The sequence below is a fragment of the Nicotiana tabacum genome, chromosome 11 (genome assembly GCF_000715075.1).
Source record: "Nicotiana tabacum cultivar K326 chromosome 11, ASM71507v2, whole genome shotgun sequence".
Classification (NCBI taxonomy): domain Eukaryota; kingdom Viridiplantae; phylum Streptophyta; class Magnoliopsida; order Solanales; family Solanaceae; genus Nicotiana; species Nicotiana tabacum.
This window is the reverse complement of record NC_134090.1, coordinates 7,838,339-7,849,260: the sequence shown is the minus strand read 5'-3', so window position 1 is coordinate 7,849,260 and position 10,922 is coordinate 7,838,339. Positions and strand designations below refer to the sequence as shown.

The following is a 10,922-nucleotide window of genomic DNA, read 5'->3' as shown; positions in this document are numbered from 1 at the left end:
ACAATTATGTCAAACTCTCCTGAAATTTAGGTAATTTCATTATTTGCACTAGAATCTTTCATAAGCTACACTAGTTAAATAATCTGTCAGGAGCAAAAACTTAATTTCCTGAAGCGCATTTTCCCCTATTAACAAATCTTCTTCGTGTTTGTGGCACTCATTTGCAAAAAAGATCTGCACGCTGCTTTGCCCGTAAAGGGATGTAAATACATGTCACATTTTTTGATATGCTTGATAATATACCCACTTTTGCATGTGATTTGCCCGATTCCAGGGATTTTTTCCCATTTTAAAATATTTAACTCATAAACTCTTCTGAAATTTAAAGCATTGAAAATGGTGAGAAATTTGTTAAAAACGGGATATACGGAAATCCTTTAATTAAGGAGTAAAAAACGTCTCATTAATTATACCCTTAATTAATTATGGTATATAATTGGTAATTTGGTATACTACGTGTAATTAAGTCAAACCTTAAACATTGAGAGTAATAAAGTTTCATATGGGTAGTGGAGATAAAGTAGTTGATTTCACAGCTTTTGCTAAATTAATTGAAAATGGAACTGGCTTAGCTACTGCGCAAGAGGTTAATACTATACTCAAGCAGCATAATAGTGAGACCATACGAACTATGCTCCATAATCATAGGTGCAAAACCTTAACATTTTTTAGGTGGTATAAAGATGTATTCCTTTCCAGTGTTATGGAATTACCAAAGTGTAATAGCACTCTCTGGAAGTCCAAATTTATTGATGGACTCCCTCCGCTATTTGCTGAAAGGGTTAGAAAACCCTTAGAGGGACATCAATAAGTGTCGACTATAATAGTTACTCTTATGGAAATCTTCTTAGTGTATGCACTCAAGAAGGTTTAGCTTTATGCAATGAGATTAAGCTAAAAAAGCAGATGAAGAAACATCGTTGAAGATAATATCTTTTACGATGGCATAACATCCATGCATTTCTTCGATAAGGTGGCATACGCCACTCATCCTTATAAATACAGGATGAATTACGAGTTAATAGTCTCGTCTATTGGATCAACTGAAATTCAGCATTTCTATCCTGCTAATACTAAGAGAATTTATAATTTCTCGAAAATAATAATAAAAAAGGTATTAGCCTCAGATGAATGGGGACATAGTAATGTAAAGGAAACGGAATATGCCCTCCTCTTTTTAAGAGTTTATACACTCAATGGGTAGATATATCTCCCAAAATTATTATTTTACAAAAAGATAATATCTTTAGGATGGCATATCAACCATGTGTTTCTTTATAGAGTTTTCTATCCTATTGATAATGAAATGAGATGTGGAAGTAAGTCATACGCCAGAAGGGTTCCCTTGCTTAAATAGAATTTTTTATACAAAGTTATGGAGTAAATTACTCCAAACAGATCAGCAAGGAAAAATTCATGGTGAAGAAATAATCCAAGAAATCCAAACCAATTTTCGTAGTGGAACCTATACAAATTGCCTTCATCATTTTTCACGTGTTCACAGTTGAGTTGAGGCATTTGACCCTCCAAAATTGTCCAGTATGTCTGTATAGGGTCAGAATTGACCTTGGACGTCCCCCAAGTTTGGGTACGCCTCGAGAACGCATGACACCTAAGGCGAGGGCACGGCTCGAGCAATGTCCTCCACCAGCCTTCAAAGGATTTGAAAATCTCAGATACTGTAAACCACATTCAAATTAAAGTTCCCAATTTGAGATCCTTCGACTTCTCAGGCTGGATAAAACTTATTTTCCTTAAACAATGTTCTGTTGCGGAAGTCAAATGTATATAGTGTGAATAAGTCACAACTACTATACCAAAAATTATGACAGCCACCAAATAATAAATAAGACAATAAAGCAACAATAAAGGGAACACCAGAATTTACGAGGTTCGGCTAATTTTGCCTACTCCTCGGACACAACCAATATTTTATTCCACTCCAAAAATACAAGTGAAATAATACTAAAGAGAGAAGATACAAATGCCTTAAACAGATGAGAAGGCAAATGAGAGGTGTGTTTCAATCCTAAACATTAGGCCTTCTTTTATAGGGGGAAAATCCCCCCCAAACTTAACTCCCAACCGATGTGGGACTTTGGCATTTTGCCAAACTTCAACAAATCTCCACCTTGGCAAAATTCCACATTTTCAATTCTCTCTCAATAACAAATTTTGGTTGTGTCTTCATCTTCAATCTTCAGTGTTCAACAATGTTGATCAAATCCAAACAATGTTGAAACTTGATCGCAGTCACCACCTTAGTTAGCATATCAGCAGGATTCTCCGTAGTATGAATTTTCTTCACTGTGACTCCTCCTTCTTCTATGATTTCTCGTACGAAATGATACCGAACATCAATATGCTTCGTCCTTGCATGATAAACTTGGTTCTTCGCTAATTGAATAGCACTTTGACTATCACAAAAAATTGTGATACCTTTTTGTTCAACACCAAGCTCCTTTAGCAATCCTTGAAGCCAAATTGCCTCCTTCACAGCCTCTATAATAGTCATGTACTCTGCCTCTGTTGTAGACAAAGCAACTGTTGACTGCAAAGTAGACTTCCAACTAACTCGTGCTTTTGCAAAAGTAAACACATAACCAGTAGTTGATCTTCATTTGTCCAGATCACCCGCAAAATCTGAGTCACAATATCCAACTACAGACTGATTGTATTCCTGCTCAAAAACTAACCCGATATCTACAGTATTATGAATATACCGTAGAATCCACTTCACAGCTTGCCAATGCTCCTTCCCTGGATTGTGCATATATCTGCTAATAACTCCAACAGCTTGTGAAATGTCAGGCCTTGTGCAAACCATTGCATACATCAAGCTACCAACAGCATTTGCGTATGATACCTTTGACATATACTCTCGTTCAGCTTCATCCATTGGCGACATAGTAGTTAGCTTAAAATGGGGAGCAAGTGGAGTACTAACTGGCTTAGTCTTGTCATCTATGCCAAAATGTGTAGTACTCTCTTCAAATATTCTTTCTGAGATAAACAGAGTTTCTTTGAACGTCTATCTCTAATTATCTCCATACCAAGAATTTTCTTTGCCTCACCCAGATCCTTCATCTCGAACTTCTTCTTCAGTTGATTCTTCAATTTATCAATTTCTTCCAAATTCTTGGAAGCTATCAACATATCATCAACGTATAGGAGAAGATATACAAAGGAACCATCTTTAAGCTTGCGCAAATACACACAATGATCGTATTTGCTTCTCTTGTACCCTTGCCGCAACATAAACTCGTCAAATCGCTTGTACCATTGTCTAAAAGATTGTTTCAATCCGTACAACGATTTTTCAAGTTTGCACACCATATTTTCTTTTCCAGCAACTTTGAATCCTTCTGGCTGAGTCATGTAGATTTCCTCCTCCAAGTTTCCATGTAAAAATGCAGTTTTTACATCCATCTGAACTAGTTCCAAATCCAATTGTGCTACCAAAGCCAACATAATTCTAATGGAGGAATGTTTTACAACTGGAGAAAACACTTCATTGTAATCAATTCCCTCCTTTTGAGCATATCCTTTGACCACCAATCTTGCTTTGTAGCGAACATCTACTTGGTTAGGAAATCCTTCCTTCTTTGCAAATACTCATTTGCACCCAATTGCTTTCTTTCCCTTTGGGAGATTGGCCAATCTCCATGTATGATTTTGATGAAGGGACTGTATTTCATCATTCATGGAAATCCTCCACTTATCTTCTTCTGAACTTTGGACAGCGTCTTTATAAGTAGTAGGAACATCATCAGCTACAATTGAGGTTGCACAAGCAACCGTCTCTATGAGACGAACAAGTTTCATTATTGTTCTTTTTGGCCTGCTGGTTGCTATTGATTCAAGTTGTTGTTGAGGTTCCTGAGTTGGAATCTCCTCTACTGGCTCTCCTTCCAGAGGGTAATCTTCATTTGTTTCCTCTTCTGCTTCTTGTGTAGGAAAAATAAATTTTCCCTCAAACTCCACCTGCTTAGAAGCACCTTTATTTTGTTTGGTGTCTTCTGTTACCTTATTTACCATAGAAGATTCATCAAAGGTAACATCTCTGCTGAATATTACTTTCTTTGTCATAGGACACCATAAGCGATATCCTTTGACTCCAGAAGTAATTCCCATAAAAATAGCCTTATTTGCCCTTGGATCCAATTTTGACTCCGTCACATGATAATATGCAGTTGAGTCAAACACGTGCAAAGAGTTATAATCTACAGTAGGTTTTCCATACCATTTTTCAAATGGTGTCTTGCCATCAATAGCAGCAGATGGTAGACGATTAATGAGGTGGCATGCATATGTAATTGCCTCAGCCCAAAATTCTTTGCCCAAGCCAGCATTGGACAACATACACCGTACCTTCTCCAGCAAGGTCCGGTTCATACGTTCTGCCACTCCATTCTGTTGCGGTGTATGTCTAACAGTGAAGTGTCGGATGATGCCATCATTTTCACAGACCTTATTGAAATGATCATTTTTGTATTCACCTCCATTGTCTGTGCAAATACACTTGATCCTCCTGCCTGTTTGATTCTCCACCATCGTCTTCCATTTGAGAAAAATTCCCAGCACTTCATCTTTGTTTTTCATTGTATATACTCACACTCTTCGAGAAAAATCATCAACAAAGGTTATAAAATAGTGCTTCCCACCCAATGAAAGTGTTTTGGAAGGACCCCAAACATCAGAGTATACATAATCCAAAATGCCTTTAGTATTATGGATCGATGTACCAAATTTAACCCTTGTCTGTTTCCCTTTGACACAATGCTCACAAAACTCCAAGTTGCAAGCCTTTACTCCTTTTAACAATCCTTGATCTGATAGAGTTTTCAAGGATTTTCCTCCAACATGTCCCAAGCGTATGTGCCATAGCTTGGTTGCTTCTGCCTCTTTGTCGTCACTGGATGTCACTGTCGCTGTCCCAATAACTGTATTGCCACGATAGCGGTACATATTATTATTCTTCCGATTAGCCTTCATTACCACTAGTGCACCGGAGCATACTCTCATCACTCCATTTTCTGCAATGATTTTGAACCCTTTTGATTCTAGGGCTCCCACAGAGATGAGATTCTTCTTCAAATCCGGTACATATCGAACATCTGTTAATGTTCTGATCATTCCATCATGGTTCCTTAATCGTATTGAACCAATGTCATATGAGGTAAGAGGGCTGTTATCCGCTGTGTGGATGACTCCATATTCTCCTTCTTGAAATTCTACGAACCAGTCCCTATTGGGACACATATGATAGCTACAAGCCGAGTCCATCAACCATATGTCTGATGATGTTGATGACTCTGTTGTAACTAATGAGAAGTCTGAATCATCACAATCAGCTACATTTGAATCCATAATGGCCTTTCCATTGTTATGTTTGGCCTTATTCTTCAACTTCGGACAGTCTTTCTTCCAGTGCCCTTTTTTCTCGACAAAAGGCACATTCATCTTTGCTGGGTCTGGATCTTGACTTGGATCTTCCCTTCTTTGTCCTCGTTTGACTTTGAGGACGACCCCTCACAAATAGTGTTTCTCCTTCTCCGCCCTTCTGTTTTTCTCGCTTTCTTTGTTCATAGCTGTACAAAGCCGAACAAACTTCTCTGAGAGAAACTTCGTCATTTCCATGGAGTAGAGTAGTTTCAAGGTGCTCGTACTCATCAGGAAGTGACGCCAACAACATCAAGGCCAAGTCACCATCATCATAAGTTGTATCCATATTTTGCAAATTTGTGACCAACTTATTGAAACTGGTGATATGTTCATTCATCGTGGTACCAGGAACATAGGTGAAGTGAAACAGTCTCTTCTTCATGTACAATTTATTTTGACTGTTTTTCTTCAAAAATTTATCCTCCAGTGCTTTCCATAATCTACTTGCAGAAGTTTCCTTTGTGTATGGATATTTCTGCTCTCTAGCAAGGTAGGATCGAATGGTACCGCAAGCAACACGATTGATAATTCTCCAATCTTTTTCTCCAATAGCATCTGGTCTCTTTTCTTCAATAGCAATATCTAGCCCTTGTTGAAAAAGGACATCTAGAACCTCGCCTTGCCACATCCCAAAATGTTCGGACCCGTCAAATATTTCTACCGCAAATTTCGCATTTGACACAATTCTTGTCATAAGCGAAGATGCCAATGATGACGTATTGTTGACACTTGATGTAGATTCTTCTTGTTTATTGTCTCCCATCTTTGACACAAATATTATTTAATAGCTGACGACACAAATCAAGATTATTTCCTTTATGGTGTGGAAGATCAGACTAAGCTGCAACCACAGAGCATACTAAGACAGAATCTTGACACAGTTACCAAGATAAATCTTTTCTGATGTGGAAGATCAGACTATGCTGCAACCACAGAGCATACTAAGACAATACATGGAGCCTGTTATTGTTGCGGAAGCCAAATGTATATAGTGTGAATAAGTCACAACTACTATACCAAAAATTATGACAGCCACCAAATAATAAATAAGACAATAAAGCAACAATAAAGGGAACACCAGAATTTACGAGGTTCGGCTAATTTTGCCTACTCCTCGGACACAACCAATATTTTATTCCACTCCAAAAATACAAGTGAAATAATACTAAAGAGAGAAGATACAAATGCCTTAAACAGATGAGAAGGCAAATGAGAAGTGTGTTTCAATCCTAAACATTAGGCCTTCTTTTATAGGGGGAAAATCCCCCCAAACTTAACTCCCAACCGATGTGGGACTTTGGCATTTTGCCAAACTTCAACATGTTCCTCATCTTGCTTAGCTCTCTCTTTTGTATGGAGATTCTTTTGAGGAATCCGAAAAATGCGATCTTGACAAAAAATTTCAGTCACATTATGCTCTTGAGCATCTCCGCTTGGAATATGGGAGTGTCCAGGTAAGTGTTGCTTTTGAACTTCATTGTAATGCATTTTAATGGAATGTACCATCTTTTGGGATTTGAGTCATCTTGATTTTTCATTTTATTTGTAGTTCTTGGTTGCTGAAGTACCAAGAAGGCTTTCCGTTGCTCTTACTATCTTAAACGTCTTTGCGTATCTCTGGATGGACTAGACGATCTTTCCTGTGCTCTTTGCTTGCTGCGAAGCTCCCCATATTTACAAGATCTTTCCCTTTTTTTTTTGTAACTAGTGAAGTTGTTGTCACGTGACCAAGAGGTCACTAGTTGAGTCGTGGAACAGCCTCTTGCAGAAATGTAGTAAGGTTGCGTACAATAGACTCTTGTGGTCTAGCCTTTCCCCTGACCCCATATAGCGGGAGCCGAGCTGCCCTTTTTTTCTTTTGTATGTGGTATTTGTAATGGCTGACTTCCTTATTTTCATACTCATTTGTCTTCAATCTTCTTAATATTTCTTAGGTATCTGTGGATGAATCGGATGATGAAGTTGAAGAAGTTTCTGCAGGCTTCTCAGATGTGACATTGAATCACGTCAGGACTGTTGAAATTGAAGGAATAACAGGCACAAAGCTTGATATGAACCTTGCAAAGAAAAAGGAGCTGAGATACTTGCATAGTTATCAACATTTCAGCGGGCATCGCATAAAGCTGAAATTGTATGTCAGCTAGAAAGAAAATGGAATTGAGTTAGGAGAATGCAGTAGTATATGGATGTATTTTGCCTGGTAGAGAGTAGTATTCCTGTGCCTTGGATATGAACCTAGTCTATAAAAAGTTATAACAAATGTCGATCTAGTATTATAACAGTGTGTTTAGCCTTGCCGTTTTTAGACAGAGACGAGTAAATATCTATTTGGGACCATGAGCTTGCTTGTGGATATTTTTAGTTGGTTTGTTCTGTAATAACATTGTCATTACATGTTAAGAATGTTTACATTTAGTTGCCTGCAAATGAATGATTTATGGAATGTGACATACACATGAATTGATGCTGTGGTGGTTTACTTCAATATTATGTTGTGGAGCAGGCAACTGATTCTAATATGAGATTATAATATGATTATATTATTCATTTAATCTTCTATTTTATGGAGCTTTGTTGTTTTCAAGCCAAAGTAACGTTGTTCTTATTCACTGATTCTAATGTCATTGCCCACTAGGATTCTCCTTTAAACATGCCAGAAGACTTGGTTTTATATAATATACATTCATTATATAAAATCAATAGAATCGGCATTGGAGGGTCTACGGAGAGGTAGAGGTAGGTCAAAGAAGATGTGGGGAGAAGTGATTAGGCAAATCATGACGCAACTTCAGCTGGCCAAAGACATGACCCTTGACAGTCTAGAGTGTTGATAACAGTAGTATTGTCAGGCAGTCTTGCTTTCTTTCATATGACGATCTTTCCTTTTTTTTTTTTAAATAAAAAAAAAATTCATGTGTATTAAGTCACATTTGAATAACTCATTCCTTACCCCTACCCTCGATAAAGAGGTTGTTTCTAAATAGAAACTCGTCCTTCCCTCCAAGAACTTCCCATCTTGCTCTTGGGGAGACTCGAACTCACAACCTCTTGGTTGGAAGTGGAGATTGCTTACCATCAGAGCAACCCCTCTTGTCGAATGGGAAACCAAAAAAAAAAAAAAAAACGTCCATCCAAATTTTAGGCATAGCCAAAAAGAAGTGCTTCAAGCTCACCTCACCATATACAAGGTATTACAGGTAGAGAATTGACAGACTGAGACCCACAACATAATATTGAAATAAACCACCAGTGTCGCTTCATGTGTATGTCACACTCCATAAATCATTCATAAGCAGGCACTAAAAAGGCAGTCCGGTGCACTAAACTCTTCCTATGCACCGGGTTGGGGAAGGGCCGGACCACAAAGGTCTATTGATCGCAACCTTATCCTTACATTTTTGCATGAGGTTGTAAAAGTGAAAAATCCTTAACATGTAATGACAGTGTTATTACAGCACAAACTAATTGAAACATCCATCCAGCAATGCCATGTTCTGAAACAGATACAGCAAGGGAAAACACTGTTCTACCGCTACATCAACATTTGTTTCTCTTTTCAACGTTAATTTCTAAGCTCAAGATCCCACTATATTTAATCTAAATAGACTACTTCTGCTTTAGGTGATGCATGTGAAAATTTTGATATCTCAGCGAAAACTTGTAATCTTGTGTCAAGAGGTTCATCATCTAGAAATTTTCGATCGATTAGCGTTCTCACCAACACTGGGGAATTGGCTAACAAAAGCTTGATAAGCTGCATCTCAGACGTTCTTCGTGTACAGAGTTCTATCTTAACTTCCCTTAGGTGATTAAATGTCACTTTTGACAAATGTTTGAGTTCAAGGGATTCCTCAGTACCACTATCTTCTTCATTGTAAACCTAAAAAAGATAACAACAAGTCAACTATCAGATTATTGAGGATCTAAGAAATAGGAAAAATAGTCACTAAATAAGAAAGAAAGAACCTGTATTTCGAGATATTCTAAACATGGGAAGCTTCTTATCAAGAAAAGAGCAAATGAGAGCTCATATGAATCTATCAGCATAATATGAGGCAGGTAAAATTGTTTGACGCTGTTAAGAACAAAGGGAAGCCTTGTTGGCGCTTCATCGTAATGATCATAGAACTACGAAAAAAATAACCAAAATTCAAGATGAGTCGGCCCAAAAGAAGTTCAATATGCTAAAGTGCATAACAATGAAGTCATGAAGTAAGACCTACCATGGTATTAAAGAAGTCCAAGCGGAGATGCTCGAGAGCAGAACAAGACTCGAAAACCTTAGCAAAATCAAGATTCTCTGCCCTCATATCGTCACCTGCCAGAGATACTTTTACCAGAAGAGAGACATTCTTTAAGCAGATAAAACTTATATCGCCTCTGAAATTAAACGATCTCAACATCGGGGCATTAATTTCAATAATGCTTAAAATTTCTGGGATATTGAGAATCAACCTCTTAAGCACCGGACAATGAGATATTAAACTTTCGAGCAATACAGAAGAAATTTTGACATTACATAGTTCCAGGCTGGTTAACATAGCAAATCATTGAAAGGCCGATGGAGGATGCATTAAACAGTTACGAAGAGTTAGATGCCTCAGTTGCGAACAAGTGAAAAGTGAAGAAGGCAATTTGTATAGCTTTTTCCACGAAAGGTCAAGAACAAGATGTTGAATGTCTTTCCTAGAGAGGAAAGAGATGAAGTTCCCAATGTCAGGACAATTTTCTAGAAAACCAATGTTAAGGGTAAACTTAGTAATGGGTCCTTCATGAAGGGACAAAAGCTGGTAGATAATCTTTGTAAATTTGACGGTAGGGTTTAGTAGATCTTTTTTTGTTACCCACAGAGATGAATCAAGCGTCAACTTTGTAAGTCTACACCAGTGATACCTCCATTTCTTCGATAAGATGCTAGTCCTCACAGAATCTTTACAAGGCAAACACATCAGAATGACATCGATTACATTATCAGCAAGGTCGCTAAGGACGTCAGGAGGTAAGCTTCGACAATACTTTCTTCTCTTAGGAGGCATCATATAACAATAATCGCCAAGAACCTGCAGAAAATAAGCAATTATACCAAGTAAGGAATACCCAAACTACTTGGATAGAACGGCTATACACACGGTCAAATCAACATAAGAAATAAAGGTGCATTCTAGTTGAAATTAGTCAATTATGTCCTTTTATTATCTGTACTATACCGATATTCCAACTTGCATGGGTACCATGACGGCGTGCATGTGGACCAATAAAAAAAACCATGTAACATCGCTTAGTATTCATTAATTGTTTTCCTACAACAAGAACAAGGAGCCTTGGCGTAACTCTTAAACTTGCTATCATGAGACCAGGAGGTCATGAGTTTGAGTCGGGAAAACAGCCTTGCAGAAATATAGGGTAAGGTTGCTTACAATAGACATCCGGTAACCACAGGATGATCCACAAGAAAGGTGACAGGATTCGAACCTATG

The 10,922-nt window shown here is 37.8% G+C and overlaps 1 pseudogene; it reads right to left on the bottom strand.

Annotated features, from left to right (window-relative positions):
• Positions 1-9,031: 9,031 nt before the first annotated feature.
• On the bottom strand, positions 9,032-10,484 carry LOC142166491 (F-box/FBD/LRR-repeat protein At1g13570-like; annotated as a pseudogene).
• Positions 10,485-10,922: the final 438 nt, after the last annotated feature.